Source organism: Panthera onca, chromosome E1, assembly GCF_046562875.1.
Source record: "Panthera onca isolate mPanOnc1 chromosome E1, mPanOnc1 haplotype 2, whole genome shotgun sequence".
Lineage (NCBI taxonomy): Eukaryota > Metazoa > Chordata > Mammalia > Carnivora > Felidae > Panthera > Panthera onca.
This window is the reverse complement of record NC_138352.1, coordinates 18,356,524-18,384,501: the sequence shown is the minus strand read 5'-3', so window position 1 is coordinate 18,384,501 and position 27,978 is coordinate 18,356,524. Positions and strand designations below refer to the sequence as shown.

Sequence of the window (27,978 nt, the reverse complement as noted above, 5' to 3'; positions counted from 1 at the left end):
GGGATGAGGCTCCAGGCCTTCGGGAAAGCGGGGAGGGAGAGGGGGTGAGGGGGTCTCGGCCTCCCTGGGCTGGCACCTGGGGAAGGCTGGCTGGGGGGCCGCGCTGGCCTCCGGTAGAAGGACCCCGGCGGGCCCGCGGCGCCTGGTTTCTACCGCGTTGGAGCCCGGCCCTGCGAGAAATGACCAGGAGTTCGTTCCCTAGAACCTGGAAAAGTGACAGGTCAAAGGCTGGCCCCCCTCCTTCCCGGGGCCGTTTTCACACGTCCTGGCTGCAGGACCCGGGGACACCAGAAACAGAGGCCTCACCGAGGCAGGGGCGGCGCAAACTCCTGGCGTCAACCCTTCGGAGTGCGTGCGGATGTTAGGGACGCAGGTGTCAGGGTGCAGCGTGGAGTCGGGCGGGAACCCGGCATAGGCGGGCAGTTCCCGTGACCTTGGTCCTTTCCGGGTGAACGGAGTCCCTTAGCCTTCAGTATGTAACAGGTTAATTTTTGTCGTCGTCACTGACCCTGATGCCTTCTTCCCTTAACCAGAATTGTTCTCTTCTCAAACCTTATATGTAAGTGGCTTTTGTTAGGCATTAAGTTCCACTTTTGTCCTCTTCCCTGCTGTCCTTATCTTTCCTCCTCCCCCCAGCTATTTCCTGGGTGGCTCTCCTGGCTCTCGGGGCAGGAAACTAGGGAACAGCGGTGGGGCCGGTGCTGCTTAGGGACTCTGTAGACCCCAGGACTGGGGCTTTGTCATCCAGGAATCTGAAGACGCCTCCCGCAGGTCCCTGTCTAGACCTGGCTCCAGGTCACTCATAAGCGTTTGGCCCCCAGGGTGTATGTCTGGTGGCCTGGGCCAGAGCAAAGTAAGTCTGCTTTCTTGAGCCTGACCCTCAAAAATGATTTGGTCTGTTGGTTATTGGGGGTAAGAGGGCTTCTAGACCCGCAGAACAGCCTCCAAACCGCACGGAAGTGTCTGATCTGCACTGGGTGTCGTCCTCCCTCGTATTTTCGAGACTCCTCTCCACCTGTGTCCTCTGTGCTCAGCACCGTGCGTCTGCCATTCGCAGGCTCCCGGTTCCTCCAGTTTGGGGGACCGCCCCGCTCTGTAATACCCAAATAAAATGGCTCGCGTTCCCAGCCTGTGTAGTGGCTGGCTCTGACCTTTTCCACACACACCCCCTTCAAAGGTCGCTTTTGCCTATAAAAGAATTTGTCTCATACCTACTTCCCAAGTCAGTCCACACTTGAACCTGCTTCTCTGCCCCTTTGTGACGCCCCTTCTGCCCTGTCTGGTGCATTGCAAGGTCACGTGGCAGAGGGGGAAGTAAATATTTAAGAATAGGCCCACGTAGGGCATATGTTACATGAGTTTATACGTTTAAAACACTTAGACGATGCCAATGTGTTTTATCTGCTACCATTCTGTTATTTACAGACTGGAAACAATTCCCAGTTGAATGTAGTCCGCATCACTCCTGGACATTCCTCTGCCCTTCCCTGCCCTGTTTTCCGTGTCCCTCCAAAGACCCCAGTTTCCCATGAGGGGTCTTACTCCTCTAGGCCCTTCCTCCCACTTCCTTTCTTTTTCCTTTTTTAAGCATGTGGGTTATGTTGGGGAAATATAGTTAAAAACCCAAATTCCCAGCCCAGGAGAACCCCTCCACAAAGATTGCAGAGAAAGAAACAGTTTTATTATTTAAAAACGTCTTTTTGTTAAATGTTTATTTATTTCTGAGAGACACAGAGAGACAGAGCATGAGCAGGGGAGGGGCAGAGAGAGAGAGAGACAGAATCCAAAGCAGGCTCCAGGCTCCAGGCTGTCGGCACAGAGCCCGACGCGGGGCTCAAACTCACCGACCGCGAGATCATGACCCGAGCTGAAGTCGGACGCTCAACCGACTGAGCCACCCAGGCGCCCTGAACATTTATTTATTTTTGAAAGAGATAGAAAGACAGAGCACCAGCGGGGGAGAGGCAGAGAGGAGGAGACAGAGAATCCAAAGCAGGCTCTAGGCTCCGAGCCATCAGCACAGAGCCCGACGCGGGGCTCGAACTCACAGACCGCGAGATCATGACCCGAGCCGAAGTCGGACGCTCAACCGACTGAGCCCCCCAGGCACCCCCAAACAGTTTTGTTATTGACTACGCTTTAAACCAGAACGTGACACGTCTCACAGGCAATCTGCTAAGAGACTCACGGACAGAAGGAAATGGTCCCTTTCATACAGCCACACACACACACGTATGGTCTCAAGTTAAGAGTGACCGGTCCTCAAGTAAAAGGCTTGGTGGCACCCTTTGTCCCGCCCCATTCATCCCAAGTCCACCTGGTAACTGGTGGCGGTCTGTGTTACTGCCAGGCCTCGTCGTGAGGAAAGCAGACTTCTTGTATCTTGATGACGGCAGCTGGTTCCGCAAGTTGGAGCACGGCCCCCCCCCCCCCCCAGTCAGGCTTCCAGCCTCCCACGGAAGCCAGAAGAGAGGGGCTCCGTCTCCTTTGATGTTGACCTTTCAAAGGGGTGGATCCTGGGTCCTTGGGAAAGACATTCCTGGATCTAAAGCTTACCGGAGGCTTGTTTAGCTTCTAAGAGGATTTCCATGCATTTTACGGAGATGGAGAAGGAACTTAAAACGAAAGGTTTTCTGACAGAGATGCTCTGAGACCAGGGAACAGTGGAGAAGCCTCTTGTCTTCAACAGGGAGAACTAAGCCTCTTCGTTTTTTTTTTTTATTTTTTGTCCTTACGATGATCATTTCGTTCTTAGGCCTGTCGCGGGATTGAGTTTGCCGGGCCCTCTGCGGTAGGGAGGCCCTCACCTGCCACACGGGCCCGCCGAAGCCGAGCTCCCCCCTCTTCCAGACCCCCAGGCCCCGTTCCCCGGGCCCAGCAGCCGACTGCCACATTGCCACCACCTCCCTTCACAGGGCACGTGAACTCCTTGATCAAAGCCCTCTCACTCTCCCCGGGGGCCTGTGGGCGAGGGGGATGGCCCTTACGTGTTCGAGCTGGAAAGGCTCGTTAAAGTGTTTTTCTAGGGGCGCCCGGGTGGCTCTGTCGGTTAAGGTTAAGCGTCCGTCCGACTTCGGCTCAGGTCATGATCTCACGGTTCGTGAGTTCGAGGCCCAAGTCCGGCTCTGCACTGACGGTGGGCAGCCTGCTTGGGATTCCCTCTCTCCCTCTCTCTCTACCCTTCCCCCCCCCCAAAATAAATAAACTTTTAAAAAGTGAATTTAGGGGCGCCTGGGTGGCTCAGTCGGTTGAGTGGCCAACTTCGGCTCAGGTCACGATCTCGCGGTCCGTGAGTTCGAGCCCTGCGTCGGGCTCTGTGCTGACAGCTCGGAGCCCGGAGCCTGTTTCAGGTTCTGTGTCTCCCTCTCTCTGACCCTCCCCCGTTCATGCTCTGTCTCTCTCTGTCTCAAAAATAAATAAACGTTAAAAAAAAATTTTTTTTTTTAAAAAGTGAATTTAAAAAAATAGTGTTTTTCTAAACATAAACGTAAGAATAATTGCATCCCCTCCTATCTCCCGTGCCAATGTGGTTCCGACCACAGCCAGTCTAGAGGATGACCCCCTCGCCCCGGCACTATGAGCGTTTGGGGCCCACTTTGGGCACGGGGCTGTATGAATTTGTCACTGTTCCTTGAGGACAACTTGGATGTACAAACATGACATTATAAACTATGTCACTTTAAACCGTCTAAACACGGGACCTGACTTCAGCGTAGAGATGTTGTCATCTGTTTTTCCTATTGGTCACTTGAGGGCTTGCTCGGCCTGCCTGCAGGGGCCCAGCACTTCCCTCTGAGCGCTGTCACTCGATTCTGTCCTTGTTCAGTGGGGTGACCGGGGAAACACCGTCTCGCACGGTCTGAGGGTCAGTTTCTCGGGATACAGGGATCCCTGCCTCGACCACGACATACCCTTGGGCTTCCAGACTCTTAGTTCACACAGGCTCGGGCGGGGTCCCCACTTGTGACTCTGGTGTGAGGGGGCTGTACCAGGGCCACGTCCAGCTTTAGACTATTTTCTTTTTTCAAAGCACTTTTGTGATTTAAAAAAAAAAAAATTTAAGTTTATTTATTTATTTTGAGGGAGAGGGAGAGAGAGAGAATCCTAAGAAGGCTCTGAGCTGTCAGCACAGAGCCCGACACGGGGCTCGATCCCACGAAACATGAGATCATGACCTGAGCCGAAGTCAAGAGTCGGACGCTTCACCGACTGAGCCGCCCAGGCGCCCCCAGCTTTAGGCTCTTAAACCGTCAGGACTTGGCGTTGAGCCCGGTCGAATGAACAGCCACTTTCCTCACAGGGGGTTCCCTCTCGGGACCCCCAGTGTTCCTTCCTGTTGATGGATCTCTGTTAGAACCTTCTCAGTCTTTCACAGAGGGCTTGATTAATATTGAACAATGTAAACAAGAATTCAAATCCCAGTCCCTTTCCTTCCAGGTAGTGTCTTGGGCCCTTTAGGCAAATCTCCCCCCTTCCTCCTCATCCGCCGGTCTGCACACCACGGGAGTATTGGGGTGTGGCAGAGCCTTGGTGGGGCCTCCAAAGGGTGCCGGAGAGGGGACGCTCAAAGCTCAGAGAAGAGTCCTAGAAGGTTTGCTCCCGGGGAGCTGCGTCCATTCAGAGAGAAAAAGCTGCGGGTTATTTTGCCGCCTCTCTTCCCTCCGCTTCCCGCGCCCCCGTCTCTGGCAGACGTCCCCAAGCTGAGCCCAAAGAGTCTGTGCGAATTTCTGTGCGCTCAGAGCGCTCTTAAGTCACGATGCCCTTCAAGGAGCGGTTGGTTTTGGTCGTTGAAAAAACTCTTTGCAGGGGCGCCTGGGTGTCTCAGTCGGTTAAGCGTCCGACTTCGGCTCAGGTCACGATCTCGCGGTCCGTGAGTTCGAGCCCCGTGTCGGGCTCTGGGCTGACGGCTCGGAGCCTGGAGCCTGCTTCCGATTCTGTGTCTCCTTCTCTCTCTGCCCCTCCCCCGTTCATGCTCTGTCTCTCTCTGTCTCAAAAATAAATAAATGTTAAAAAAAAAAAAATTAAAAAAAGAAAGAAAAAACTCTTTGCCAAACTATATACTTCTCCCCACAGCTTGCTTTTCTCCCTTAAGAGACGTTGCTCGCGGAAACTTCTGGGGCTCACTGGTGATTCACCCGACGCGTTCCTTCGAACAGCTGTGTGGTGCTCCACTGTCATGGGCGTACGGCTGTTTCCGGTTTGGGGGCACACGACCGACGCTACGAAGGGTGGGTTTGTGCTTATGTCTTCATGCCCTCGGTGGTTCTATTTCTGTGGATCGGAGTCCAAGAGAAAGGTGCAAAGAATAAAAGACCACAAAACAAGAATAAGATAAAACAAACAGGATGAAAACAACAAAGCCGAGCGTCTACTTGCCTGGCGGTGGAATACACCAGGGGACACACGGGCTGAATCGTCCACGGACGGGGATAATCAGGAATTTTTCAGGGCTGGGAAGGGGGCGTTCGTCACGCGTACGTGAATTCACAGTTGAAAGCTTGTCCCTGGAGAGGCTATTCCTGGCCATCAAAAATCTTCAGCTGGAGAGCAACAGTTTATTTCTGCCGTCGGCGGGGCAAGTGCTGGCCGGAGCCCTTTCCCGTGGGGACCCGGGGCTCTTTGTGATCTTACGGGGAGCCGGTGCCTCCGACAGGTGGAGGCAGGGTGTAGGTCAGAGCGCAGTGCGCCAGGAAGAAGGCCGCGAAGGCGACAGAGGGGGTCGTAGCTGGAGATGGGGGCCCCGGGGACGCAGTGGGAGGGAGGTGTGGAGGTGCAGGAAAATGGGATACAGGTGATGAGGGCAGACCCCGAGGGGGCAGGTGAAGTCCAGGAAGCGTATGGAACACCCGGCCATAGATCCCGCGCACCGACAGCGGGCAGGGCAGCGTCTCAGATACCACGGCGGTTTGTGGCCCTCCGGAGGGCCACACACAGGTCCACAGATACATTAAAGCGCTAAGATTTCAACCAGGAGGGGCAGAAAGCAATTGAGAAACCAGTGTCTTAAAGGTTTCGTAAGGGGGTGATAGGAAAGCGTGGCTCAGGGGTGTGATTTCCTTAGCAGTGCTCCCTGCTTGGCTGCTAGGCACCCACACGAAAATAGAAGGTTGGAATCCTCCGGAACGTTAACGGCCGGAACGGGAACCCCGAGGCTCTGTCAGAGGCTGATACGGCCCCCCCCCCGTTCTTATCTCCCCAGCGTCGCTGGCGGAGCAGGCGCGGACACCGGGCCTGTCGTCGAGTGTCGTCAGCTTGCGTGTCAAGCAGACACGGTGTCAGGAGGGGCCTCCCGGATCTACCCCCGTGAGGCTGGCGTCTCGGGACTGCTCGGATGACTCATGCCACAGCGGGCGCTTCTCAGCATCTCTGGAAGGAGGCTGAGAGGTGCACCCTGGGCCCTCTCCCCAGCCCCCGCTGCCGCCCTCTGTTTCTTGGAGAGCCAGTCTCGGATCCCTGGCTTATCTTGGCAGGACTGCAGGGGAAGGCCACCCCCGCGGCACCTTGAGCCTCCCACTCCATCCTGGAGAGGACACCCCAGGGGCCACACAAACTCCACACCTTCTCTGGGAGCCCTGCCTACGACCCTTCACCATCCCACCCGTTGACCTTCCTCTTCGGCCCGGTGTTTGTCTTGTCACCCTACGTTAGTGACATTTCTTACTCACCCCGGCTTCCAGATGGCTTCTGCGTCTTGCCTGATGGTCTCTGTTCCGCCCTGTGCTGACTGTCGGGTGGTCCGTGAGACAGGCTCGTACTGAAGGTTTGAAAGGGTGACAGCCAGGGCAGGGGCTAGGGGGAGGGAAGTGAGGCACTCCCCTTGGGCATGACATTTCAGGGGGTCCCCCAAAACTCAGTAATCGAGATAGAAACTATTTTGGGCGCCTGGGTGGCTCAGTCGATCAAGCGTCCCACTCTTGATCTCGGCTCAGGTCATGATCTCATGGTTTGTGGGTTCGAGCCCCACGTCGGGCTGTGCAGTGACAGAGTGGAGCCTGCTTGGGATTCTCTCTGCCCCTCCCCCACTTGTGCATGCACGCTCCCCCCCCGTCTCAAAATAAGTAAATAAACTTAAACATGTTTTTAAAAAAGATGGAAAATATTTTGATGCAGTATTTTAAAAAAATCAAAATGAATGCAAAGAAAAATCTAGGATGAACAAGATACCAAAACGTAAAATAAACCCAGGATCAGTTGTAAGACTTAACGTTAGCCACCTGTATTCTTAACATTTTTTGCAATTGCTCCTTCCACCAGAGATTTCTCTCTGGCCGACCTCGGGACCCCCAGACCCAACCCACAGGGGCCTTGCTGTAGAAAGTTCTTACTTTCTCTTATTTCTGTTTATTTGCAGACCCTCTCACCTCCTCTCTCCACCTCCACACTCCCCTCAGCAGTGACATACTTGAGGAAAGGCCGTATTTTCCTTATTATGTAAACAACTTATTTGTCACAAGTATCGTCTCTTCAACCTCTGCTCTGCCTCCTGGCTTTCTGAAACCAAGATGGCTTTTCAAGGTGTTTTGTAAATAATAAGCCATCTGCTACTTTAGCCACGAGAACAAGTGATTTCCCAAGATTAAATTCTCAAGCATGTTGCCTTTCCCACAAATGTCTGTAAATTGAGGGAAACAAAGGTTGACTCTCTTAAGATTCATACGTGGCCAAACCATCCCCAGAGAACAGTTGGCTACAATCAAGGGGTGTGTGTGTGTGTGTGTGTGTGTGTGTGTGTGTGTGTGTTTGATGAAAGTAAGAGAAAGCAAGATGGATGTACACAGTTAACCCTACAAGACTCTGACAAGTAGATATTATTACCCCTGTTTTATAAACTAAGGCTCAAAGAGGGGAAGGGCTGTCCCGAAAGTCACACAAGTCACAAGCAGGTGATCAATGTTGCAACAGTCTCCGTTGCCTTAACTGGGGCTGCCCTTAGGGCGTGCCGGGTCTCACGCAAATAACTCTTTGCGGGCCTCCTGCCTGTATAAATGGCTTGATTGATGTGGAGAAAGGGAACCCTCCTGCACTGTTGACGGCAGTGCAGACTGGTGCAGCCACTGTGAAAAACGGTATGGAGGTTCCTCAAAAAGTTAACGATAGAACTACCCTACGACCCAGCAATTGCAGTGCGAGGTATTTTACCTGTGGGTACAAAGATGCTGAGTTGAGGGGTTATATGTGCTCTGATGTTTATAGCAACATTATCAACAATAGCCGAATTATGGAAAGAGCCCAAATGTCCATGGACTGACGAATGGATAGAGAAGATGTACACACGCACGCGCACACACACACACACACACACACGCACAGGAATCTTACTCAGCCATAAAAAATGAACCTTGCCATTTGCAACACATGGCTGGATCTAGAGTGTATCATGTTCAGCAAAATGAGTCAGTCAGAGAAAGACAAATACCAAATGATTTCACTCATTTGTGGAATTTAGAAAACAAAACAGATGCACACAGGGGAAAAATAGAGAGTCAAATCATAAAACAGACTCTTAACTATAGAGAACAAACGGAGGGTCGCTGGAGGGGTGGTGGGTGGGGGGATGGGCTAAATGGGGGATGGGCATTAAGGAGGGCGCTTGGGGTGAGCACTGGGTGTTGTATGTAAGTGACGAGTCACTAAATTCTACTCCTGAAACTAATACTACACCATGTGTTAACTAGAATTTAAATAGAAACTCAAAAAAATTTTTAAAAAATGCATTATGGAATTCACGGGTGCATGGTGATTTATCAGTGGAGACACGGAGTACTGGTTAGTGAGGAGGTACTTACGTATTTATTTATCGCGCATCTACTGCACAAGGAGTGTGGCATGAACATTTGCTCCAGTGGCTTTCTGAGAAGGAGTGCTTAAGAGGTACATTTTTTCTGAGATCTTGCATATTTGAAAATGTCTTTATTCAACTCACGTTTGCTTGGTAATTTGCCTAGGCCTAGAATCCTGGATGGGAAATTAACCGCCCTCAGAATTTTGAAACTATTTTTGTGAGTGTAAGGATAGACTAATTTCCATAACAAAGAAATCTCCGAATACAGTGACTTAAACATCCAACGAATAGTCCACATATCACTTCTTTTTCTCTACTCTGTTTGAGGTTTCCTCAACTTCATCTCTGCTTTTTTTCTATTAAATTAAAAATATTTCTGCCAGGGCACCTGGGTGGCTCAGTCGGGTGAGCCCCCAACTTCGACTCAGGTCATGATCTCACGGTTCGTGAGTTCGCGCCCTGCATTGGGCTCACTGCTCTCAGTGCGGAGCCCGCTTCGGATCCTCTGTCCACCCCCCCGCCCCCCCCCCCAACTCGTGCACGCACAGGCACGCTCTCTCTCAAAAATAAATAAAACATTTAAAAATAAATAAACACCTCATTTAAAAAACCACTTCTGCTATTGAAACTTTTCTGTCTTGTTCTTTGTTACTTTCAAAAAACAGTTGGCTCCACCAAAAGCAATAAGATAGTTAGGAATAATCCTAGCCAAAGAGGTGAAAGACCTATACTCTGCAAACTATAAACACTGATGAAAGAAATTGAAGGTGACACAAAGAAATGGGAAGACATCCCGTGCTCATGGATTGGAAGAATAAATAGTGTTGAAATGACTATATTACCCAAAGCAATCTATACATTTAATGCAATCCCTGTCAAAATACCAACAGAATTTTTCACAGAACTAGAACAAACAATCCTAAAATTTGTATGGAACCACAGAAGACCCCGAATGGCCCAAGCAACCTTGAAAAAGCAAAGCAAAGCTCGAGGCATCATAATTTCAGACTTTAAGATATGTTACAAAGCTGTAGTAATCAAAACAGTATGGTGCTGGCATAAAAATAGACACACAGATCAATGGAGCAGAATAAAAAGCTCAGAAATGAACCCACGGCTCTGTGGCCAATTAGTCTTTGACAAAGCAGGAAAGAATATCCAATGGGAAAAAGACTGTCTCTTCAACAAACAATGTTGGGAAAATTGGATAGCAACACGCAGAAGAATGAAACTGGACCGCTTCCTTACACCACACACAAAAATAAATTAAAAATGGATTAAAGACCTAAATGTGAGACCTGAAACCATAAAAATCCTAGAGGAGAACATAGGCAGTAACTTCTTTGATATTGGCTGTAGCAACTTCTTTCTAGGTATGTCTCCTGAGGCAAGGGAAACAAAAGCAAAAATAAACTATTGGTACCGCGTCAAAATAAAAGGCTGCACGGCAAAGGAAACGACAAGACTAAAAGGCAACCAATGGAACGGGAGAAGATATTCGCAAGTGGCATATCTGGTAAAGAAATCGATAAAGAACTTATAAAACAACACCAAAAGGTGGATAATCCAATTAAAAGATGGGCAGAAGACATGAATAGGCATTTTCCCAAAGACATGTAGATGACCAACAGACACATGAAAAGATGCCCATCGTCACTCATCATCAAGGAAATGCAAGTCAAAACTATGATGAAATATCACCTCACATCTGTCAGAGTGGCTAATACCAACAACACAAGAAACAACAGGTGTTGGCAAGGGTGTGGAGAAAGGGGAACGCTTCTGCACTGTTGGGGGGAATGCAAACCGGTGCAGCCACTCTGGAAAACTGTATGGAGGTTCCACAAAGAGTTAAAAATAGAACTACCTTAGGATTCAGTAATTGCACTACTAGGTATTTACCCAAAGAATACAAAGATACTAATTCCAAGGGATACATGCACACTGATGTTTATAGCAGCACTATCTACAATTGTCAAACTATGGAAACAGCTCAAATGCTCATCAACTGATAAATGGGTAAAGATGTGGTGTGTGTATGTGTGTGTATATATATACACACACAAGCACGTGCATGCACACACACATATGCACACACACACACACACACACACACACACACACACGCACACACAGAGGAATGCTATTCAGCCAAAAAAAAGAGTGAAATCTTGCAACAACATGGATGGAGCTGGAGAGTATTATGCTAAGTGAAAGAAGTCAGAGAGAGACAAATACCATGATTTCACTTAGATGCGGAATTTAAGAAACAAAGCAAATGAGCAAGGGGAAAAAAAGAGAGAGAAACCAAGAAACAGGCTCTTAACTATACAGAACAAACTGATGGTTACCAGAAAGGAGGTGGGTGGGGGGGTGGGTGAAGTAGGTGATGGGGATTAAGGAGTGAGCTTGTCGTGATGAGCACCAGGTATTGTATGGAGTTTGCACCTGGAACTAATATTACACTGTATGTTAACTAACTGGAATTTAAATAAAAACTTAAAAAAACCGACCTTGCTCTTGTTTCAAGGATGCTAAATCTCTAATATTTCTGAACATGATAATTACGGTTGAAAAAAATTTCTACTCCTGCACTATTCCTGTTTTCTTTGAGTCCCTTTCTCTTTTTAAATGTCTGGTGATCCTTGGCCTTCTTTTCATATTTAAGACTGAGGCACTAAAAAAGGATAGTGCCTGTTGGTGGGGCTTTCAAAGGAATGAGCAGAGACCTGGCCATTGGTGTGGGACCTCCAGTATCAGTATCTTTAGGCATTTTCTAGTGGGATGCTTGGTCTCTCCAGAGACCCAACATTCCAATTTCCTGTTTGGGGTGTGTAAGCCTGGCCACTGGCATTCTTGGCAGCATTTGGAGAAAGAGGACTGGGGATGCACCATTTGGCATGTTGGCTTTCACTTAGATTTTCTGTTTTCACTAGGACACGTCCACCTGATGTCCCAGGTCCAGAGTTCCCTTGCTCAGTCAGAGGATACACTTTTAGTCTTCTCCTGGGGGAGAGGAGGGAGAATTGCCTGAATGGGTTGATAAAGGAATATGGGGGCCATTTGCTTCCTTCTCATTCCAAATTTCAACCAGTTCTACTGTGCTCAGTCTCACCTGTAGCCCTAACTGCAGTCATCATCAGTATTCCAGTTCCTGACACTTTCTGGGGGATCTGTGTTGATTGGCCCACCCACACCCTGTGGGCATTTGACTTTTAACTTTCTCTGGTCTGCTACGTTAATTACCACTTGTCCATGTGCTTTCGCCTTCCAAACTGTAGATGTCATCTCTTATCTACCCTTGCACGATCTCTCTTGGGAGAGGTCATTGAGAAGATGTGATCACAGTTCATGTGAGAGTTGGACTCAGGATATTGGGGGCTCCTTGCCCTTCCCTATGCTTGGAATGTATGCTCTCCCCACCACCCCTACAGTGGGAGCCACTTTCAAGGACACAGCCTTCAGAGAACAGTGTGTCATTTAGACCATCTGGATGGTTCATGTGACTGAACCCATTTATGACTTCTTTATACAGTTTTAAGATATGGCAGGCAGGTGTAATCTGCTTGTTCTTCAGCCACCCAAGCCTTGTAAGTTAGTTGATTATTAAAACTGCCGCCTACCAATCTAGAATGATCTGCCACTTACTTCGAGCTCTCCTTGCTCTCTGCATACAGGGCCAGATTGTGAACCAACAATCTCCAATTCCTTTTGTCATTATGCTTTTTTAAAAAGTCCCTTAACTGACATTTCAGTGGAGAAAGGAATGAGAGCAGAGGAGAGGAAGAACTCCAGCCCTTCATCATTACTTAAAAGAAGATTTTTTCCTTAAATAGTGCCGCTCTTCCATTTTTTTCCCTCGTCTTTCCTTCTTGAGCTTTTGGATGGATATTAGAACTTCTGGATTTATTCTCCATGTCCCTCAACATTTCTTCCTCACTTTATAATAAAAATGATATTTCTGGGGCGCCTGGGTGGCTCAGTTGGTTAAGCGGCCGACTTCGGCTCAGGTCACGATCTCGTGGTCCGGGAGTTCGAGCCCCGCGTCGGGCTCTGTGCTGACAGCTCAGAGCCTGGAGCCTGTTTCGGATTCTGTGTCTCCCTCTCTCTGACCCTCCCCCGTTCATGCTCTGTCTCTCTCTGTCTCAAAAATAAATAAACATTAAAAAAAATTTGAAAATGATATTTCTGTGTTTTGTACTTTGAGAGAATTCCTTGGCTGAGTCTTCCAACTCACCAATTCGCTCTTTAGCTGTGTCTTTTCTGCCACTGAGTTGTAATCTCAACAACAGCACTTGTCTTATTCCCTACTTCTCTAATTGCTTCACTTAGAAACTCCCAGTTCCTGTTTCATGATTACCTACCCTTATTCTCCGAAGATATTATTTATCCCTATTTGAAGTCCTATTCTAACACCTTATTAATGCCATTGCCTTGGGTTTAAGTTCTCCCAGTGTTTGAACGTGTGCCTCTCTTATGAGGTGAGAAACTTCTCAACTGCCTGCTAATTCTTTCTTTGTGTGTTCCTCTTCATAGCTGATATTATCTATTAGATTGTTGCCATCTTAGTTTTCACAGCCCAGCTGGGAAGAGGGGCTGGTGTCACTGTCAGGGTTGTACTCTGTATTTGTTTCCACTGAAAGTTGGAAGTGGACGGGTGTGCTTCTGGTGAGGCACAGAGTGTGATTGCTCCATATTCCGTAAGGATGGCTTCCACGTGGCTCCCACACCTCAGGGCACTGTTCTTGTTTCCTCCTGGGAGAAAGGAGTATATTCCTCTCTCTGTATTCCTGCTGATGTTCCAGGCTGGTATTCCCTTTCAGCCTAGTAGGACTTCTGTCTTTTAGCAAGTTCTCCCTCTCTTTGCCATGAACCATTCACTTTCTGATCTTGGAGCATCGGTCATATATTTCCTACCATGTTTATGGTTAGAATTTGGTGTGGAAAGTAGACTCCAGTTTCTATCTGTCCGCCATCTTGTAATCAGCATTGGGTATTTATTCCTTACCAAATCTCCTTGTATTGGGGACTGGAAAGATATTTTGAAACAGTCTTGTGATTCTCAAACTATGACTCGAAGAAGCAAAAGTAGTTTAACCAATATATCCTGCTTCACCAGTTTGTTGCAAAATTGGGTTACATTCCTTTAAATATTTAGATTAAACGATTCTTTACCCCACCCTGGCCTGTTAGGATGTGTTGTTTTTCCTTCTCTAGGGTGCTTCCGTGATGTTAGTTAACAGTTCTGTACTACTTCCTTTGGGCCAGACATTCATCTAAGTGCTTCTTACACGTATGAACTCATTGTGATCCCAGACTCCTTGAGGAAGCTTATTAAGTTTAATGTGTCAGTACTTGTTACTCTTTTCTCGAGAACAAATCTGAAAACCTGCTCAGTCTGGAAGAGATGCCTGTGTGGTGTCTTTCGTTTTTTGTTTTTTCTTTTGTTTTGTTTTCTGACTGTGGTTGCTTTGACTGGAATATGGATTGCTGGTGGGTCCCAGGGTGTTTAATGATTATGCTCCGTATCTACTGGTAACCGATCTATTGAACACCAGTCAATGATAGTGTCCTGTCTCCCGGGACAGCGATTGGCCGAGAGGTGGACATGTGGCCCAGGATGGGCTAATCGGCACCAATGAGGCTTCCTTCTGAGGCTTCGATGGAACTAGAAAGAATAGAGTCTTTGTGTTTCCACGGTGGCCGCCAAGCGTGTAGGCCATGGGCGTGTTGACTTCAGCGCCCTCCACTTGGAGAAAGCCTGCCTGTCAGAGAATAAGGCCGACATAGAGGAAAGCAAAGCTGGGTCACGGACAAGAGAGACTGAATCCTGATGAGATCGTTTGAACGCTTTGATCCCGCCACATCTGAGGTCAGACTACTTCTGGCTGTTTAAATTATAGGAACCAATAAATGTCTGTTCTTGTTTAAAAGCCGCTTTGAATTGACTTTCTGTTACATGTGAACAAAGGATCCTGGGTAATGCAAGTGGCAGGCGCTGAGTGGCACGGTCTCTAGGCTGGGGCGCGGGGGCCCCTGTGGTCCGGGCCCAAGAAATAGCACCTTGAAACGGTGACCCAGCGTTCTCCCCGGACAGCCCAGGACCTGTCTGAGTGTGGATGTGGAGTGAATTTCTTCCTGCCTTCCTGGGGTCCTTTTCCAGATGGCTCTCTTCTCATAATTGCTGGGTACTGCTCTCAGGGGCAGGAACTTGGCATCCCCTGGCTTTTTTTTCACATTTCTAGAACCTCTCTAGGTGAGTCAGGTAATTTCAGGGGCACTTGCGTTTGGGTCTGGGAAAACTGTTTGCCCAGCGATCGACCTTACATTTTCACGTTGACTCACTACTTAATGTTTCCTCCCCCCGCCCCCCCTCCCCCCCGATATGTAGTCTGAAGTAGAGATCGTCTTTTTTTTCTGAAGCATTGTTTTCTGGGGAGTTGACTTTTGTCCTGGTGCCTGCCCTCAAGCTTCAGAGGGGTGGAAAGACGGTTCTGTCCATCAGCTCTCCTAGAAGACGTACTTTAAAGTAGGTCACCTTGATCTGACCTCTCCGGTTCTGTTCGTATTTGTTCACAGACAATAACATCACCAGACAGCACCTGTCTACTGACCAACTGGTTTATGTTAATTTTATAGTAACATTTGATAGCTTTTCCATTGTGTCTGGCATCCGGAAGCGTTTTTGTGAGCACTGGCAGTAATTAACCAATATTTTTTTTTTTGGGGGGGGGGTGTTGTTTTGGGTACAGTTTTCCAAACCCCCCTCCCACAAATCCACTCTAACGCATTCATCTGCGAGCAGTGGGGTGTATGCCTAGCATCAAAAAATGGCGGGTGGAGCCACTGACCTTCCTTAAGGTTTCACTGATGTGTGTTCCAGAAACGTCACAACTCCTGCTCAGGTCACAGTGTGTCCCCAACGTTAAAAAAAAAAAAAAAAAATTCAGTGATTAATCTACAAAGGAAGAGTTTTTTTGTTTTTATTCTCATAGACTTTTCATTTGAAAATAGTTTCTGGTTTACAGAAAAATTACAAAGACCGCGCAGAGACCCTGTCAGCAGTAGTTTGAAACTTGTTTGAAGATCCTTAGGTCGGGAGTTTCCTCCGGAGGTATTCGGTGGTGACCCTGTACGTTTGTATACTGGCCAAGTAGAGTATTTCGAGCAATAGCAGGATCTCAGTCTCTTCTAATGTGAGTGGATTATATCAAGAAACCTTCATCTTGAAGAATCGTTTTGCCCTCATATTTGCAATGTGGTCACCTTCTGGTTGCCGGTGGGATGCACTTGTACGTGGTCTGTGAAGTTGTCGATCGACACCTGTAGACCTTTAAGCTTCTACGTGTCAGGCTTTGAGGATAGCAGGAGGGTATGCAGTTCATGGGCATTACTTTGGGGGGTACCTGCAGACAAAGTATGTTAGCAAGGCTTCTGTGTACACGCGGGGGTATTACAGTTGGATTGGACTTTCTCAGCCATTTTATGGATGGCCGGGTATGCCATATTCTATAACAAAAAGGTACAATTAAATATCTTTTTTCTTTTTCATGAAATTAGGTGACTTGCTGATTTTTTTGTTTTATTGTGAAGTTATTTTATTTTATTTTATTTTTTAATGTTTATTTTTGAGAGAGAGACAGAGACAGAGACAGAGTGTGAGTGGGGGAGGGGTAGAGAGAGAGAGAGACACAGAATCCGAAGCAGGGTCCAGGCTCCGAGCTGTCAGCACAGAGCCTGACTCGGGGCTTGAGCCAACGAACCGTGAGATCGTGACCTGAGCCAAAGTTGGATGCTTAGCCGACGGAGTCACCCAGGCGCCCCTGAAAAAAGTTTTTTTTAATATTTATTTATTTTTGAGAGACAGAGAGGACGCAAGCAGAGGAGAGGCAGAGAGAGAGAGAGAGAGAGAGAGAGAGAGAGAGAGAGAGACATAGAATCCGAAGCAGGCTCCGGGCTCCGAACTGTCAGCACAGAGCCCGACGCGGGGCTCGAACCCACGAACCGTGAGATCATGACCGAGCCGAAGTCGGATGCTGAACCACTGAGCCACCCAGGTGCCCCTATTGTAAAGTAATTTTAAATCAGCTTTGGTGAGGTATAGTCTGTGTACGATAAAATGCATTTATGGTACGTGCCCATGAGTTTTGACAGATTTATACACCTTTATATCTACGGCCACGTAAATATATGGAATATTTTCATTACCCCAAAATGTTTCTTTGTGCCTCATGCCAGTCACCCTCCCTGACCCTAGGCAACAACTGATTTGCTTCCTGTCACCATAGATTAGATTCGTGTTATCCAGGGTTATGCGTAAGTGGAATCAGGTATCATATACTCTTGTATTCACCCAGCGTAACGTCTGAGTGATTTGTCCACTATATTCTGGGTATCAGTTCATTCCTTTAAAAAGACTTTTTATTTCGAAATATTCATGGATTCACAAGAAACCGCAAAGGTAGGACAAAGAGGTCCCATGTACACATTACACACTAAGGTTAACTGTGGGACAGTTTCAAAATCGACCCTGGCACGATGGGTGTTTGTAGTTCTGTGCCACCCTGCCACACATGGAGATTTCTGCGGCCACCAATGCAGGTAAGCTACAGGGCTCTTCCGTGGCCCCAAAGCTCTCCCTGCTTTCACCCTCTCCCTCCCCCCTCACCATCCCTAACCCCTGGTAACTGCTAATCTGTTCACCATCTCTATAACTGTGTCATTTCTAGAATGTTCTGTAAATGGAATCATACAGGGGCACCTGGGTGGCTCAGTCGGTTAAGCGTCCGACTTCGGCTCAGGTCACGATCTCACAGTTGGTGGGTTCCAGACTCAGGTCATGATCTCATAGTTCGTGAGTTCAAGCCCCGCGTTGGGCCCTGTGCGGACAGCTCAGAGCCTGGAGCCTGCTTCAGATTCTGTGTCTCCGTCTCTCTCCGTCCCTCCCACGCTTGCATTCTCTCTCTCTCAAAAATAAATAGATAAACGTTTAAAACATGTAAATGGAATCATACAATATATGACCTTTTGAGATTGGCTGTTTTTCTGTCAACGTAATGCTGTTGTGGCATGGGTTTTAATCCACGCTGCCAATCCAGTTGGCCCCTTCTGACTTGGGGAGTGGGGTGGGGAGTGGCACCCTACGATCACCAGGTGCAGATGGAGGTCTAGGATCCCCACGTGGTCTCCCCTGACATCTTGGAAGGGTGGCCTCATTAACACCAAGTGGTGATAAAAGTCCCAGCTCTCTGCCCATTTTTTTCTGATGGCACACCAGCAGGGGGACATTAGAGGAACCTTGTTATAGCAGAGAAGAGCAGCGGTCCAGGCTGTCCATTCAGCATTTGCTGATGCAGGTGTGGATGGGGTTCTGGTTCTTTCCATGGTGTTTGGCGGGCAGAGAGCAATTGTGTCTAAAGGTCTTTCAAACTAGCAAGACTTTTTCTTCTCCTTCTCCTTCTCCTTCTCCTTCTCCTTCTCCTCCTTCTCCTCCTTCTCCTTCTCCTCCTTCTCCTCCTTCTCCTCCTTCTCCTCCTTCTCCTTCTCCTTCTCCTTCTCCTAATCCTTCTTCCCCTTCCCCTTCCCCTTCCCCTTCCCCCCCCACCTTCTCCTTCTTCTTCCTTTGACCAGAGAAATTTCTTGGGATGTTTGTTTGTTTGTTTGTTTGTACCTGTTGGTGTTCCCAGGTTGGCATCCCCTCCGGCATCCGACCCAGATACGTGAGGCAAAACCCCCCGGAACTCACCACCCTGTCATTTCTGAGGTCCCAAGGTCCCTAGCCAGTCTGTCTTCTCACCTGTACCTTTTACAGTCTTCTTATGTTTGTCTTCTGTGTAACGTTCTCAGTGTTTAGCTGTACTTAGTGGGAAGTACGGGGAGAAGTGTAATCTATTCATTTTCAGTTCATCGCTTGATTTTTTGCTGAGTAATGTTCCATTGTATAGAAATACCCACGATCTGTTTATCTAATAACCTGTTGATGCAACTCAGATTGTTTCTAGTTCTTGGTTTTATGGATAATGCTGCTTTGAACGTGATTTACTGCTTCTGTTAACATACATCGCCAGGTCTTTGTGTGGACATATGTTTTCATTTCTCGGGATAAACACCTCAGGGCAGAATTGCTGAGTCATACGGTAATTGTATGTTTAACTTTACAAGAAACCGTCCAACTGTTTTCCAAAGCGGTTGTGCCATTTTACTTTCCCACCCGCCAGCCTCTAGTTGGTATTGACAGTCTTTTAAATTTTAGGCATTCTGGTTTTAATTTGCATTCCCCTGGTGACTGACGGTGATGAAAATCTTCTCGTGTGCTCATTTGCCGTTCGCAGATCTTCTTTGGGAATATGTCTGTTAAAATCTTCGGCCCATTTTGTTTTATTGAGTTGTTTGTCTCCTTATTATGGAGTTGTAAAAGTTCTTTATGTTCTGGATGCAATTCTTTTATTAGATATATGCCTTACAAATATTTGCTCCCAGCCTGTGGCTTGGCTTTTCATGGTCTTAACAGGGTCTTTTGAAGAGGGCAAGTTTCTAATTTTGATGAAGTCTGGTTTAGCAATTTTTTTTTTTCCTTTGGTAGCTGATACTCTTTTGTCCTATGAAAACTTCACCCAAACCAAAGTTTAAAAAAATGTCTTGTGTTTTTGTATAAAAGTATTATAGTTTCAGGGGCGCCTGGGTGGCTCAGTCAGTTAAGTGTCTGACCAGCTTCGGCTCAGGTCGTGATCTCGTGGTCCATGGGTTCGAGCCCCGGGTCGGGCTCTGTGCTGCCAGCTCAGGGCCTGGAGCCCGCTTCGGATTCTGTGTCTCCCTCTCTCTCTGCCCCTTCCCCCGCTCATGCTCACTCTCTCTCTCTCAAAAATAAACATAAAAAAAAAAAAAAGAGCAGTCTCAGGACAGTTAAAAATAAAGAGCGTGGACTGTTGGGCCAGACCAGCATTTGCCCCAGCGTTACTAGACGTGGGACTTTAGGAAACGTATATCATCTCCTTTGTGCTTTACTTTCTTCCCTTGTAAAATTGTAAAAATAACAGCGCCTCCACTATGATTGGGGGTGGGGATTAAAAGTCAGTATATGTGAAATGAGTGAATAGTGGTCGTAGGTGGTGGAGAAGTGCCTGATGCTCCTATCGTTGTTACGGCCCGTCGTCTACCAGGAGCAGCTGTGTGGTGACCACGAAAATAAAATGCGGAAGAATTCTGACTGAGGTCTAGAGGCACAGAGACAGAGGGGTCAGGGAAGTCTCCAGAGGGGAGTTTATATTTGGGTTGACTCTTGAAGAATGAACATAGCTCGCCGGCTGTGTAAGGAGAAAGGAGCATCCTTGGCAGGGGGAAGTCCGAGTACAAAGGCAGAGAACTGATGACCCGATGTGCTTGTGGTACACAGAAAATGGTCTGTGGGGCCGGAGTGTAGAATCCATGGGGGAAGACGGTCGGAGGGTGCCACGGGGGTGCCGTTGGAAGGGAAGGCAGGGGCCACATTACCATGAACTCCTCCGTGTAGTGAAAGCCATACAAGAAAAGGCACGACCCGTGTTGAACCTGCTCATTGAACTTTGGGAGGGGATGATACCGACGGAGACGGTGAGGGTTTTCTTTTTTCTTCTATCTGAACGTGACTTTAGACTTGGGTTGACCCACAAGCAGTGGGAGAGCGTATATATCAGAGGAGCCAAGAGTAGAAGTGTCAGGAAAGGTGTGCGTGGTGGCACCGTGGGGGACAGGCAGTGGCAAGAGTGACCGTGTCTGCTGGGCCGTTTCTCCGTTCCCCTAATGTTGACTGAGCGTCCGCTCTGTGGTATGGTAAAACTCACTTTTTGGTGTGCAATTCTATTTTTTTAGATCATTTTTTAAACTATTTATTTATTTATTTAGAGTGCGAGCAGGGGAAGGGCAGAGAGTAAGGGAGAGAGAGGATCCCAAGCAGGCTCGAACCCATGACCCTGGGATCATGACCTGAGCCGAAATCCAAGAGTCAGACGCTCAACCGACTGAGCCACCCAGGCGCCCCTACGATTCTATGTTAACCTTCGTGTAGATTCGTGTAACTCGTACCTCAATCGGGACACAGAGCAATTTATTCACCCCACCCCCACCCCACCAAAAACTCTGCAGCACTGTCCCTCTTAAGTCACACCTTCTGTGCCAGTGTATTTGTTGGAAAATTGAGTCACTTGCTCTGTAGACTATGTCACCTGCTGGGTTTGACCGACAGCGTTCTCGCAATGTGGCTTAGCACGTTTCTGTCTTTCCCCTGCTTTCTGTAAGCTGGTAGGAGATCTAGAGGTTTGATTAGATTTGGGTCCAGTTTTGTTTTCTTCTCTTTTGATAAGAATACTTACAGACAGGGCTGTGGGTTTCCTATCGCATCACATCAGAAGGAACGTAGTATTTGGTTGAATCACTTCTGGCGGTGCTGAAATTCATCACTGGGTTCATGTCTCAGCTGGATCCCTTCGTCGGAGCGCGCCCCGTCGGCCCCTCACCTGGTGACTTTCCGAGCTGTTCGTGGCCACCAGCTCGAGCTATAACTTCATTAGGGATTACAAAGTGGTGATTTTCTAGTTCTGTCGTTTGTTTTGCACGTATCGATTTTATTCTATTCTGATATACATTTAACAGAAGGGAAGGATCAACCAGGAAGAGACTGTGCAGTCATTTCTTTAAGGAGGTGGTGGCCCTGTGTCACCTGGGTGGCTCAGTGGGTTGAACGTCCGACTTTGGCTCAGGTCATGATCTCGCGGTCTGTGAGTTCGAGCCCCGCGTCGGGCTCTGTGCTGATGGCTCGGAGCCTGGAGCCTGCTTCCGATTCTGTGTCTCCTTCTCTCTCTGCCCCTCCCCTGCTCATGCTCTGTCTCTCTCACTCTCAAAAATGAATAAATGTTAAAAAAAAATTTTAACAAAAAAGGAGGTGGTGGCCCCGTGTAGCTAAGCGTTGGTGGTATTGAATCATCTGTAGAGACCTGGGGTGCGTCTCCAGACGGAGGCTCCAGCCTCTCCTTCCCTTCCCAGCTGCACTCTGCTTGAGAAGCAGAAATGAGCCTGTGCCATGCTGTTCACGGGGTGCGGAGGAAGCACGGTGGAAGCTTCTTGGGCCACTTCGAGCGATGCTGTCTGGGGATTGGGGGCACGCAGAGGGGTGCCTGCCCGAGCCTTGCTCTTTTCTCTGTCATCCTCTGGCTCATGTGCTTCTGGGAGAGGGACGGGGGGAGACATGGAAGAAACTGTATAAAGACACAGACCACTCCCTGCATTTTCCCCTTTGCCATGTTTCTGAGTCTAAGTCAGGCCTCAGTTGGGGGCGGGGGGGAAGGGAAAGAGCTTTGAATTGGATGAAGAAAAAATGGGCATTTGATCACAGATTACACTTGACCTTTAAAAAAATTTTTTTTTACGTTCACTTATTTTTGAGAGAGAGACAGAGAGACAGAGAACAAGCAGGGGAGGGGCAGAGAGAGAGAGGGAGACACAGACTCCGAAGCAGGCTCCAGGCTCTGAGCCGTCAGCACAGAGCCTGACGTGGGGCTCAAACTCACGAACCATGAGATCGTGACCTGAGCTGAAGTCAGATGATAAACCGACCAAGTCACCCAGGCGCCCTTAGACTGGACCTTTTAATATCTAAAATTATCATTGTTCTGACAGCCAAAGTGACACAGGAAGCTATAAGATCTTAGAGGCTAATTCTGCAGATCTGTTCAGTTTGTGCAAATTCACTGAGCGTATACACATATATGCGCTTTTCTGTATGCATCTTCAATTTCAGTAAAAATTTATAAGAAAGCTGCAGATTGTAATATAATTCAGACATACAGAAGGGAGATCTTGCACAGGTTTGAGGACAGTGGAGAATTAAAAATAGAGATTTTAAGGGGCTCCTGGGTGGCTCAGTCGGTTAAGCATTGACTTCAGCTCAAGTCATGATCTCACAGTTCGTGGGTTCGAGCCCCACGTCGGGCTCTGTGCTGAAAGCTCGGAGCCTAGAGCCTGCTTCGGATTCTGTGTCTCCCTCTCTCTCTGCTCCTCCCCTGCTCTCTCTCTCTCTCAAAAATAAAGATCCAAAAATTTTTTTAAAAAATAGAGATTTTAGGATCGTGTGCTACTGAGTCCTGCCCATTTATGCCAGCGACAGGCTATTTATTATCTGACCCTCTGTTGTGTCCACAGTCCGATGTAGCCAGGGGAACACAGTATGTGTGCCTTGCTGGGAATTCCATCATGAAATCAATGAAAGGTTTCAACCTGGGGAGTGCCATTTCGGAACATTCCCTACGGTGGCCGGGCCAGCGGATTGGAGGAGGCCACTGGAGTTTGGCCGGAGTTTCGCACGGTCAAGAGGCTGCGACACAAGTTCCGGTCGGGGAAGAGCAGTGCACAGGCTGGGGGTGGGGGGAGGGTAGGTCACACGTACACCTGCAGCCCAGCCTCTCCCCCGAGGACGCCCGCACGCAACTGCCTGCTGTCTATCAACTCCAGTATTAAGCACCTCGCCCTCACCACGTCCAACCCGGGCTCATGATATTCCAGCGTCCTACTCCGTGGATCCCGCCCATCGGACATTCGGATGTGCGAGCCAGAATCCGGGAGTTACTCTTGCCTCGTGCCTTCGCGAAGCCCTGCTAATCTTATCTGTTAAAGGTCTCCTGAGTCCTTCGTCTTCTCTGCACCCCCACAGTCCTCACCCAGTTGGAGCTGCCTAGGGGCTGGCTGCAGGCGCCCGATTGGACCCCCTTCGCCCACCGCAACCTGCATGCAGTCCATTTACCACTCTAAGTTTCTTTAATGTTCGTTTTTATTTTCGAGAGAGGAGACAGAGTGCGAGTGAGGGAGGGGCAGAGAGAGACAGGGAGGCACAGAATCCGAAGCGGGCTCCAGGCTCCGAGTTGTCCGCACAGAGCCCGACGCGGGGCTCGAACCCGCGAGCCGTGAGATCATGACCCGAGCCGAGGTCAGATGTGTAACCGGCTGAGCGACCCAGGCGCCCCTCATTTACCACTCCAAAGCCTTTCGATCTGAATCATGCAGGATGCTTGGGGCTGGATCCGTTCTCAAGAAGGGATTCCCAGGTGGCGGCTCCCAGGCCTTCATCCTGCTAGATGGGTGCCCGCTGCCCACACAGATGGTGTTGGAAGGCGTGGGGAAAGACGGGCCTCGGCAAGGACGGCTGTGCCAGGAGAAGACGACCCCAGACAGAATCCTGGGGGCGCTGGCTGCGCCCGGTTGCCAGACAGAGAGATAGGATGCTTGTCGCGCCCAGAGCGTGACCCGGCGTCATCCACCCCGGGGGGACTGTCCAAGTCAAGAAGTCTGCCCATTCCCCCACTTTTTTTACTTTTCCTTCTCTAAGTTTGATTTTTGTGGGGCTTGGGGGCGGAGTCACCCAAAGGAATCATCTGTCGCCTTGACCTCCTCGCCGGGTTTCTGGAAATCTCCCTGCCTCTTCATCCACACAGGTGGGCCAGGAGAGGAGCCAGGTTCACGCCCCATCCCGGCTGCAGTTCACTGGTCCAGAGACAAGCACCTGGCTGACGGTTGGCCAGTCATTTCCAGGAATTGGGAAGGAAGGTTGAGACGCCGGCTCAGGCTGAGGACGTGAAGGGGACTTCCTGTGTCCCAGGCCCAGCCTCTTCCGAGCCTGCCCTTGGGCTCCGTGAGAAACGCCAGGGCCCTGGCAGTGAGCTTTCCCTTAAAATGTAAGGTGCCTTCCGTGGGCTTCTGTTACCGGGACTCAGAACAGTCCCACCTCATGACTTTCCGAGAACACGGTTTCCTTCCTCATGAGCCCTGAAGACTGCTTGACATTAGTCATAAAAGTCTTTCTTCCCTCCTGGAGATTAAAATGGAGAGATGACTGACTGTACATAGAAAACCAGAAACCACCGCGTCCTGCCCTCGTTGCAGAAAAGAAACGCCACCGCGGAGGACCTTCTCTGTTGGGAGGATTCCTACTGGAACTCTCTTTGACTATAAATCCCATGTGGCTAAGCTGCTACTTTATCGCTGCTTTTTAAGAATAAGAGGGAGTTGCCCTTGAACCTGCCCCGAGGTGTCTCCAGTGAGAGAACAGTTACAGTTCACACCTGGAGTGGAGTCCGGTGGCCATCACCGCTGTCTCTCATTCCTCCTGAGCCAAAGGACAATCTTCAAGAAAGGGGAACGTACAGGATACCTGAAGGTTGAGAAACAAGAGAGTTATCTTGGTTGGGGAAGGTCAAAACTCACGCGGAGAGTGGCTGTCTCGTTTGAATATCTCTCAGCTCTGATTTGGCTCGATGATATAGGGAAGAATGTTAGAGAAAGGAGCCTTGACTGGCGACTGTCCCTTTTTGTCCCCAAGCAGGTACAACTCAGGAAGAGAGGTTTCCTTGGTTTGGGCAAAGTCCTAAAAGAAGCTGGGGGTTCGGGTTGGTTGTGGGACTACCTCTTGGGGGCCGAGAAGACAGTGTCAGAAGGATGGGGGCGGGGTGCTGGGACAGTCTGTCCCCACCCCCCCTTTGTTGTTCCCTTGGGAGACGGCTGAGTTCCCCTCCACGGCAGCCCACGGTTGCCTGGAGTTAAGCTGGGGTAAGCCTGACTGCAGTTTCACTGCTCTGTTTCTTGATGTCTCGTCCGTTGCATCAGATCTTAGGGGCTTGAAGATTGTGCCCTCGGGTGGTTTCAGAACGCGTCCGCAAATCCTTTGACGCTCCGTCCATTGAAAGGCTGGGCTCGCGTCTCCCCCTCACCTGAAGCCGGGTGGGTTTGTGACGCCGCGTGTGAGCAGTAGAGCGGGATGGAAACGATGTGCGAGTTCCGGGGCCAGGTCGGAGAAGATGCCGCGGCTTCCCCCTTTGCCGAACACTCGTTTCTGGAGCCCTGAGCTGCAGGGTAAGAGGTCTGAGCCCAGGCCGTAGGGAGAGGCCGCGCGGAGGTGCCGCGGCCAATAACTCCAGCAAAGGTCCCGGCAGACGGCTGTCGCCGAATGCCAGCCGTGGGAGCGAAGGCACCGTCGTGTGAGTCCAGCCTCTAACGGTTGGGTCTTCCAGCTGCGGAGCCTTCCCGCCTGAGGTCCCAGAGGTCACGGAGCGGAGACGGGCCTTTTGTGCCGTGTCCCCACCTGAATTCCAGACCCACAGAGTCTGTGAGCAAAATCAAATGTACGTTCGAAGGCTTTACGTTTTGAGTTAACTTGGTGTGCAGTGAACCCGAAGTAATCAGAACACGGCCCCGGACCGAGCCTCCCCGCCCCTGTCCGTCACGGCTGGAGGCTCGGAGGGCAGTGGCCGAGCACCCGTGGTCTCCGCAGGCAGACTGGCTCCCAAGGAGAAAATGAACGGAGAGGTCGCGTCGAGCATCCTCATTTTATTCTTCCCATAATCACCAGCGAGATACGGCATCCCGTCGCCCCTGAGACCCGGAACCTTACAGGAATTTAGCTCCCTTCTCATCGAGGAACGTCAGAAGAGGGACCCAAGTATTCACCTCTGTCGAGAAGCATATCTTAAAGGGCTTATTCTGCGTCCCCCGCCTCCCCCAATTATTTCAGTGCGCTCTTCTTTTTTGATGTGTTATACTGTAGTAACTTAAATTATAGTGAAGTTAAAAGGACAAGTTGCTATAAAAATTTTAGTAAATGTCTGTTATTTAATAATGTATGCGATATATAATAAAAATGTTATGATTAAAGAATAAAAATTCTTCCATTTGTTTTTGTTGTTTTGTTCTCTTTCACTTTAGTGGTTCTTTCGAATGTTTTGTGTTCCTTGGCCTTACGAAGCCGACTGGAAACTCTGAATACGTAGGCGAGGTTTCCAGCCGTGTGGGCCTCTCACAGGGAAACTGGAAGGCGAAAGGGCTCTGTCTTTGGGTGTACCTCCAAGTGTTAATTAGAACAAGGAGGCCTTTGCTCTGGAATAGTTTAATTCTGCAGATGAGAAGCGCCCTATCTCCTGCTTTGGAAGCGTGAACTACTTGCAAATAGGAGCAGATTGGGGAAGGACTGGGGTCCCCATCATTCAGCGTTAAGTGTCACTCGATCTCCCGGTTCTCAGGCTGTTGGAGGGGAAAATTTTTCCCATACCCTTCGAAGATTCTTCCGGCTGGTCTAAGAATTACATTGACATAAGACAGATGAACAGGAGAAAATCAAATTTAATTTCCTACATGTGGGAACCCCACACGTACAAGAGGTTCAAAGATGTGTAAAATGGGGTACATATGCCAAGATAAGATATCTTCTCTGCCATTGGATGGGCCATTCAGATAAAATTTATCTCTGGCGATAACTCTTATTCTGGGAAAGACCCCCAGTTGAGATTCTTCTAGGTAGTTAAGGGAGGTGCTAAAGCTTCTCTTGAGCCCACAGGGTCTCCATCGGCTTCAGCTCAAAATAGTCCACATGCCAAAGGGGCACCTTTTGGTGGGAACTTGTCCTGAACCCCTTCGAGTCCCACAAGTCACCCCACTCCCTCCACCCTACCTGGTCACCCCAAGCCCAGAGTATCTCACTTCTTCAAAAAGTAAGCCTCTCATCTTGAAGTGGGAAAGGATGCTAGCCTGTGTATATGGGATAGGAAGGCACTTGGTGGTCTGATCCCTTAGCACCACACTTACAAGCACCCCCCTCATGTCAGCCTCGTGTCTCACCACAGCTTTTGTGATCTCTTGGCTCTCCAAGGGCTGAGCCTTTCCAGATTCTGTGGAGCTTAATTGGCTCCCTTCCCAATGGGTAGCTCTCTTTCGGTTTAGGAAGATTAAATTGGCCATCTAGTCACGGAACTCAGACTCAGAATGGTCCATCTTCAAACCTCTACGTTTCTTAGTTTTTTTTACGAGGTTAGAGTAACGCCTGGTGAACCTGAGAAAACAGGATTACCAGAAGAACCAGCTTCAGAATACAGATGCGGGATTCCTAAATAAAGTGTTAACAGAATCCAGCACTGAAAAAATCTATGCATGGTAGATGACTCAGTAAAGAAATACAAAGTAAAATGAGACACACTTTTGTGTGTATGTGATGAAGTTGGCAAAGATTTTAAGGAAGATATTAGCCATTGCAAGCAGTGGTAGAGGAAATAGGCACTCTCCTACGTTTCTGACATGGGACTCAATTGGCATCACCTTTCACTTTCACTGTGTGTGGCAAAAGTCTTACTATCTCACACAAGACATTAAGAAATCTGGCTATGAAGATACTCATTTCATTCTTGTTT

The 27,978-nt window shown here is 48.9% G+C and overlaps 2 long non-coding RNA genes across 7 annotated transcripts in view; both read left to right on the top strand.

The window, feature by feature from the left end:
- The window catches only part of LOC132688426 (uncharacterized), an 87,232-nt gene that overhangs the window by 13,387 nt on the left and 45,867 nt on the right, over positions 1 to 27,978 (top strand). The gene's annotated exons all lie outside the window — the stretch shown is intronic.
- Positions 16 to 8,523, top strand: LOC132688425 (uncharacterized). Its single transcript, XR_009614523.3, has 3 exons — positions 16 to 4,786; positions 5,032 to 5,228; positions 6,200 to 8,523. It is a non-coding gene; the product is annotated as an uncharacterized LOC132688425 (long non-coding RNA).